Raw genomic sequence first — 7,934 nt, 5'->3', positions numbered from 1 at the left:
TCTATTAAGCCTCTATTAAGCCTTGATTCCGAGCTTTGAAATGTAGGAGTTCATGGGGCAGGAGAACTTGCTTTGATTACAAATCTGTTTTTATATCAGGACTCAGAAGAGACTCACGGGAGAGAAAGTGTAGAAACGCTCTGCAAAAGCTGGGAAAGGTGAAAATCCAGACATTTGAATACTTTGGAGAAAATTGTTGAGATACCAGAACATCTAATGAAAAACCAGGGCTGTTCCGGCAAAATTGGGATGCATGGTCACTGTAAAGCATACACTATACTAAAGCTCCAGCATTGTGTCCTGAAGTGTAATTATTTCAAACTTCTCAGAACTACATTACATCCATTGTCTAATGCCCTCCCAGCGTAATGCACTGAGGGCTTGAGCCCTGTGTAAATCCCTTTGGGCTACATGCACTCTACCTATATATGCTATAGACCATTCCTATCTGCATTCCACAGGGACAGCTCTCTTCATGTCATAAGAAATAGGAGCAGGAGTAGGCCATCTAGCCCCTCGAGCCCGCCCCGCCATTCAACAAGATCATGGCTGATCTGAAGTGGATCAGTTCCACTTACCCGCCTGATCCCTATAGCCCCTAATTCCCTTACTGATCAGGAATCCATCTATCCGTGATTTAAACATATTCAACGAGGTAGCCTCCACCACTTCAGTGGGCAGAGAATTCCAGAGATTCACCACCCTCTGAGAGAAGAAGTTCCTCCTCAACTATGTCCTAAACTGACCCCCCTTTACTTTGAGGCTGTGCCCCCTAGTTCTAGTTTCCTTTCTAAGTGGAAAGAATCTCTCCACCTCTACCCTATCCAGCCCCTTCATTATCTTATAGGTCATCCTGGTCCACTCCTCCATCCCCTTCCCATGGCACCTTCCCTTGCAATCACAGAAGAAAGCTCATCTTTTCTTCCTGTTCAAAGTTCCAAACACTCCTTTCAGGAAACCTTTCAGGTTTCACCTGCACCTCCTTCAATTTTATTATACTAGCTACTCCCAAAGCGGTCTCCTCTACATTGGGAAGACTATAAACACAGGCTGGGTGACCGCTTTGCAGAACAACTTTGCTCTGCCCACAAGTGTGACCTCAACCTTTCTGTTGCTTGCCATTTCAACTTAGCACCTCACTCTCATTCCCACATGTCCATTCTTGGCCTGCTGCAATGCTCCAGTGTAGCCCAATGCAAGCTGGAGGAGCAGCATCTCATCTTCCGATTCGGCACATTACAACCCTCAGGACTCAACATTGAGTTCTACAACTTTAGACTGTGACCGTAATCCTTTTAAAATATCTCATTTTTTGTCTGAATGCAAACACCACCACCACCACTACTACCCCTCGCCCCACCGGGGCAGCTGTCTCTTGTTCTTAAATTCGCTGCATCCTCATTGCACTCACTGTTACACCTTCATTGCACTCATCTCCCAGCACTCACTAATCACTGTTCCAGCCCTCCCATACATTATAATAGAACAAAAAAAGGAAAACGTGTTATATGAGTTAAACAGACTTGAAACGTTGATTGTTTTATCTCCTTATAAATGCTGAGCCTTTCCAGCATTCTCTGCTTGTGTTTCAGATTCCAGCATCCACAGTATTTTGTTTTTATTTTGCACGAGTGAATGCCTTGACACAAAATGTATATTTGAAATATAACCTGTTATTGTAAGTATAGTGAGGCATGCAGGTTTGCACCGGGCTCCAAAGCCACGTTAGGACACACGACAGGTGACTCCTCGCAGGCCACGTTTGATGCTAAAGAGAAACCATAGACAATGTCAAGTGAGGCACCCCTTCAAATAAACTAGACTGCCTTTTATGGAATGTCCATAAACTATCTTCTCGTGTACTTTTACAAATTTTATGAATGAATATTTTTTGGAAAAATAAATGGAGCTCCTTAATTTCTCATTGTTGATTTGAGAACACCACCATGGATGGAAAAGCTTTAAAGACCAGCAAAACACCTTCCCTCAACCTAAGTACAGAATCCACTAAGAAAAATGGCCCTCACACCAAGCGCAGGCGCAATGCACCGACACAGACTTCCGGCGACAGAAGGATTGTGGGAGGAGTTGGAAGGAAGTGTTTGGCAGCGCATGGGCTGTGGTGTCCGGCAGGTGAGTGGAAGTTGCTGCTGTTTCGGGTTCGCTTTAGAGCCAAGGCCTGAAGCGATTAACAGTAACTGAATCCAGCGGCTAACCCGTTTGCTGGTAAATATCCATCAGATTTACTCGCAGTCAAAGCAGTACAAGATTTCGCTGTTAGATTTGCCAAATGCCGGAATTTGTTTATCGTTGCAGTAATTGATCCCCGCTATAAATATCAGTGGCGATTGTCTTCAATGGAAAACAATTGTCGTGCGTTACCGTCGAGTAAGACTAGTCTTAACCCAAGTACTATGGATAAAGTCCTACATGTAATAGTCGTATTTGCTTTTGCTGCGACCTTGTGCTGTACACACGTGCTTGGCATCAGCTCTGCCTGCACGTGATACACCAAATTTACTTTAATATTTATTAACACTGAATGTGACTTGCCATCGATGCAGAACTATTTCACCCATCTGGTTTACGAATTAAATTCCCTTTAGGGAAGGAAATCTGCCATCCTTACCTAGTCTGGCCTATACGTGACGATGTGGAGATGTCGGCATTGGACTGGGATAAACACAGTAAGAAGTCTCACAACACCAGGTTAAAGTCCAACAGGTTTATTTGGTAGTAAAAGCCACTCGCTTTCGGAGCGTTCGCTGCTCCTTCGTCCACGAAGGTGGCTTTTGCTACCAAATAAACCTGTTGGACTTTAACCTGGTGTTGTGAGATTTCTTAAACTGAAGGTTGATAAGTCCCCTGGGCCAGATGAAATATACCCTAGGATTCTTTGGGAGGCAAGGGATGAGATAGCAGAGCCTTTGGCATTGATCTTTGGGTCCTCACTGTCCACGGGGGTGGTGCCAGAGGACTGGAGAGTGGCGAATGTTGTTCCTCTGTTTAAGAAAGGGAATAGAAATGACTCTGGTAATTATAGGCCGGTTAGTCTTTCTTCGGTGGTCGGTAAATTGATGGAAAAGGTCCTTAGGGATAGGATTTACGACCATTTAGAAAGATGCAGTTTAATCCGGGATAGTCAGCATGGATTCGTGAAGGGCAAGTCTTGCCTCACAAATTTGATAGAATCTTTTGAGGAGTAACTAAGTGTGTTGATGAAGGTAGTGCAGTTGATGTCATATACATGGATTTTAGTAAGGCGTTTGATAAAGTCCCCCATGGTCGGCTCATGAAGAAAGTAAGGATGTGTGGGATAGAGGGAAGTTTGGCCGATTGGATAGGTAACTGGCTATCTAACAGAAGACAGAGGGTGGTGGTGGATGGAAAATTTTCAGACTGGAAACCGGTTACCAGCGGAGTGCCACAGGGTGCTTGGTCCTCTGCTATTTGTAATTTTTATAAATGACTTGGAGGAGGGGGCTGAAGGGTGGATCAGTAAATTTGCTGATGACACTAAAATTGGAGGAGTAGTGGATGAGGTGGAGGGCTGTTGTAGGCTGCAAAGAGATATAGATAGGATGCAGAGCTGGGCTGAAAAATGGCAAATGGAGTTAAACACTGATAAATGCGAGGTGATTCATTTTGGTAGGACAGATTTGAATGTGGATTACAGGGTCAAAGGTAGGGTTCTGAAGAATGTGGAGGAACAGAGAGATATCCACAGATCTCTGAAGGTTGCCACTCAAGTGGATAGAGCCGTGAAGAAGGCCTAAAGTGTGTTTGCGTTTATTAATGGGGGGTTTGAGTTTAAGAGCCGTGGGGTTATGCTGCAACTGTATAGGACCTTGGTGAGACCACATTTGGAATATTGCGTGCAGTTCTGGTCACCTCACTATAAGAAGGATGTGGAGACACTGGAACGAGTGCAAAGGAGATTTACCAGGATGCTGCCTGGTTTGGAGGGTAGGTCTTATGAGGAAAGGTTGAGGGAACTTGGGCTTTTCTCTTTGGAGCGGAGGAAGTTGAGAGGAGACTTGATAGAGGTTTATAAGATGATGAGGGGGATAGATAGAGTGAACGTTCAGCGACTATTTCCTCGGGTGAATGGAGCGGTAACTAGGGGCATAACTATAGGGTTCATGGTGGGAGATATAGGAAGGATGTCCGAGGTAGGTTTTTTACTCAGTGGTTGGGGTGTGGAATGGACTGTCTGCAGGGATAGTGGAGTCAGAAACTTTAGGAACATTTAAGAAGCTATTGGATAGGCACATGGAGCACTTCGGGATGATAGGGAGGAAATAGCTTGTTCTGGGTTTCAGACAAAGCTTGGCACAACATCGTGGGCCGAAGGGCCTGTTCTGTGCTGTACTGTTCTATGTGTTCTATGTGTGTTCTTACTATATGTGACTCCAGACTCGTAGCAATATGGCTGACTCTTAACTGCCCTATGAGATGACCCAGCAGGTCAGTTCAAGGGCCATCAGGGATGGGCAATAAATGCTGGTTTTGCCAGTGATTAGACTTGATGGGGTAGATGTAATGAAGCTATATCCTCTAATGAAGCATACTCTTTACATTAGAGCCTGGCCATTTGGTGGTGAAATTAGAAAACGCTTTGTGCACACAGTCGTGGAAATCTACAATTCTACCCCCAAAAGGCTGTAGTTCCTGGGTCAATTGAAACGTTCAAGTTCGAGGCTGGTTTTTTTGGGTAAGTGTATCATGAGATAATTTAAAGATGGGTGAGTGGGAATGAGGTACAGATCAGCCATACATAGCAGAGAATGCTTAAGGTGCTAACTGGCCTATTCCTCCTATGTTCCTTCTTTCCATGAGAATGTAGAAAATTGCTTATTCTAGGATCGACCCTTTAATCTTGCAGGGTTAATAGCTTATTAAGTCGCTTTTTATATGATTAGCACTGCTGCCTCAGAGTCAGGAACCTGGGTTCGATTCCCGGCTTGGGTCACTGTCTGTGTGGAGTTTGCACGTTCTCCCCGTGTCTGCGTGGATTTCCTCCAGGTGCTCCAGTTTCCTCCCACACTGCAAAGATCTTTCAAGGGAAGAGATTTTAAATTGTATATTGTCAAAGGCTTCTGAAGTCCAAGTGTATAATGATGTATGATCTTCCAGGTTTGTGATGATAACTTAGAATCATAGAATCCCTACAGTGCAGAAGGAGGCTATTTGACCCGCAGAGCCTGCACTGAGAACAATCCCATCCAGGCCCTATCTCTGTAACCCCATGTATTTACCCTGCTAATCCCCTAACACTAAGCGGCAATCCAGCATGACTAATCAACCTAACCCACACGTCTTTGGAGTGTAGGGGGAAACCAGAGCACCTGGAGGAAACTCATGCAGACACGGGGAGAACATGCAAACTCCACACAGACAGTGACCTAAGCTGGGAATCGAACCCAAGTCCCTGGTGCTGTGAGGCAGCAGTGCTAACCACTGTGCCACCATGCCGCCTTATACCTTATACTTTTGCCAGCTCTCTGCACGAGCAAGTTGGCTACTCTTACTCTCATGTCTTTTCCCTGTAACTCTATAATTCTTTTCTATTCAAATAATATTGAATTCCCTTTTGAAAACTACAATTTAATCTACCTCTACCACACTGATGCTGTGCATTCCAGATCTTAACTGCTCGCCGTGTAACAAAAAAAACCCTTTTCCTCCTTGTTTCCTTTGGTTCTTTTACCATTGACATTAAATTGTTGTGCTCTGATTCTTGACCTTCCTGCCAATGGGAACATTTTCCCACAATCTACTCTGTTCAGACACCCCATGCTTTTGACCACCTCTGTCAATCTCATTTCAATCTTCTATAAGGAAAACAGCTTGAGCTTCTCCAATTTCTCCAAGTAACTGATATCCCTCATCCCTAAATCTTTTCTGCATCCTCACTCATGCCTTCACAGCCTTTCTAAAGTGTGGTGCCCAGAATTGATCATAACACTCCAGTTGAGGCTGAACCAGTGCTTTAGAAATGCTCGCTATAATTTTGCTTTTATACTCTAAGGTAAGCCCAGGATCTGCTTTAATAGCTTTTGCAACCTACCCTGCCAACTTCAACAATTTGTAATTATGTGATTAGAGATTCCGCTGTTAGTATTATATAATTTATCTTGCAGGGCCTTTCCTCTATCTTCCTATCAATATCACTTAATACACCTCTACACTAAATTTCATCTGCCATATCCACTTATTCCACCAGTCTATGTCCTCAAGTCTTGGCCAACTTCTTATCCATTCTAGCGTTGCTCCCTTTATTTCATGCGTCTTAACTTTGCCAGCAAGCTTGTTGGGTAACAATTTATCAAATAGCATTTAGAAACCTGTGTGCACTTTATCATAAAGCTCATGTAAGTTAGCTAAGCAGGATTTGCCTTTACCAAATCCAAACCGGCTTTCCTTTATTAACCTATATTGGTCTATGTGACTGTCCTACATTACTGTTTTTAAAAGCCTTCCCATCACCTGAGGTTAAACTAACTGGTGGGTTATTGAACAGCTTATTCTTATACCCTTCATAGGAACATAGAATGAGGAGCAGAAGTAGGCAAATTCAGCCCTTCAAGTCTGCTCCGCCATTCAATCAGATCATGGCTGATCTCTCCCTGGTCTCAAATCCACCTCCCCACCTATTCCCCATCTCCCTCTTTCTCTTTTTATTAGAAATATGTCCATTTCCCTCTTGAAACCATTGAATGATTCAGACTGTGCTATGGGGCAGCGAGTTCCACAAATTCACCACCACCTTCCGCGAGAAGTAGTTCCTCCTCATCTCAGTTTTAAATTACTGCCCCTCAGTCTATACTTGTGACCTATACTGTTCTAGATTGCCCCATAAGAGGAAACATTTGGTCTACATTAACTTTATCAATCCCTTTTAAAACTTTATATACCTCAATCAGATCCCTTCTCATTCTTCTAAACTCCAGCGAGTACAAGCCCAACTGTTTAATCTCTCCTTGTACATCAACCCCTTCATCCCCAGGATCAGTCTGGTGCCTCTGAACTGCCTCCGATACCACCACATCCTTCCTCAAATAAGGAGACCAGTCCTTTAGATGTGGTCTCACCAGTACCCTATGGCAGGACTTGCAGATAGTGAGGAACATTGTCAGAGGCTACAGAAGGATATAGATAGGCTGGAAATTTGGGCAAAGAAATGGCAGATAGAGTTCAATCCAGATAAATGCAAAGTGATGCGTTTTGGTAGAACTAACGTAGGGGAGAGCTATACGATAAATGGCAGAACCATAAAGGGTGTAGATACGCAGAGGGACCTGGGTGTGCAAGTCCACAGATCCTTGAAGGTGACGTCACAGGTGGAGAAGGTAGTGAATAAGGCATATGGCATGCTTGCCTTTATAGGACGGGGCATAGAGTATAAAAGTTGGGGTCTGATGTTGCAGTTGTATAGAATGTTGGTTCGGCCGCATTTGGAATACTGCGCCCAGTTCTGGTCGCCACACTACCAGAAGGGCGTGGAGGCTTTAGAGAGAGTGCTGAGGAGGTTTACCAGGATGTTGCCTGGTATGGAAGGGCTCAGTTATGAGGAGAGATTGGGTAAACTGGGGTTGTTCTCACTGGAAAGACGGAGGATGAGGGGTGACCTAATAGAGGTGTATAAAATTATGAAAGGCATAGATAGGGTGAACGGTGAGAAGCTTTTTCCCAGGTCGGTGGTGACGTTCACGAGGGGTCATAGGTTCAAGGTGAGGGTGGGGGGGGAGGTTTAACATGGATATCAGAAGGACGTATTTTACACAGAGGGTGGTGGGGGCCTGGAATGCGCTGCCGGGCAAGGTGGTGGAGGCGGGGACACTGGGAACGTTTAAGACTTATCTCGATAGCCACATGAACGGAGTGGGAATGGAGGGATACAAAAGAATGGTCTAGTTTGGACCAGGGAGCGG

General features: G+C 44.5%; 1 protein-coding gene across 8 annotated transcripts in view; it reads left to right on the top strand.

The window, feature by feature from the left end:
• The first annotated feature begins 2,084 nt into the window (after nucleotides 1-2,084).
• znf622 (zinc finger protein 622) overlaps nucleotides 2,085-7,934 on the top strand; it is a 37,285-nt gene continuing 31,435 nt past the window's right edge. For 2 of the 8 annotated variants that reach the window (XM_078240762.1, XM_078240726.1), the window contains exon 1: nucleotides 2,105-2,226. The gene's annotated coding sequence lies outside the window, so the exon portion shown is untranslated. Of the gene's footprint in view, nucleotides 2,227-4,583; nucleotides 4,715-7,934 lie in introns of all 8 variants that reach the window. The other 6 variants (XM_078240715.1, XM_078240752.1, XM_078240705.1 and 3 more) reach the window with 6 other exon arrangements.

This window comes from Mustelus asterias, chromosome 2 (genome assembly GCF_964213995.1).
Source record: "Mustelus asterias chromosome 2, sMusAst1.hap1.1, whole genome shotgun sequence".
In the NCBI taxonomy this organism is placed as follows: Eukaryota; Metazoa; Chordata; class Chondrichthyes; order Carcharhiniformes; family Triakidae; genus Mustelus; species Mustelus asterias.
This window is presented reverse-complemented; position numbering and strand designations above follow the sequence as displayed.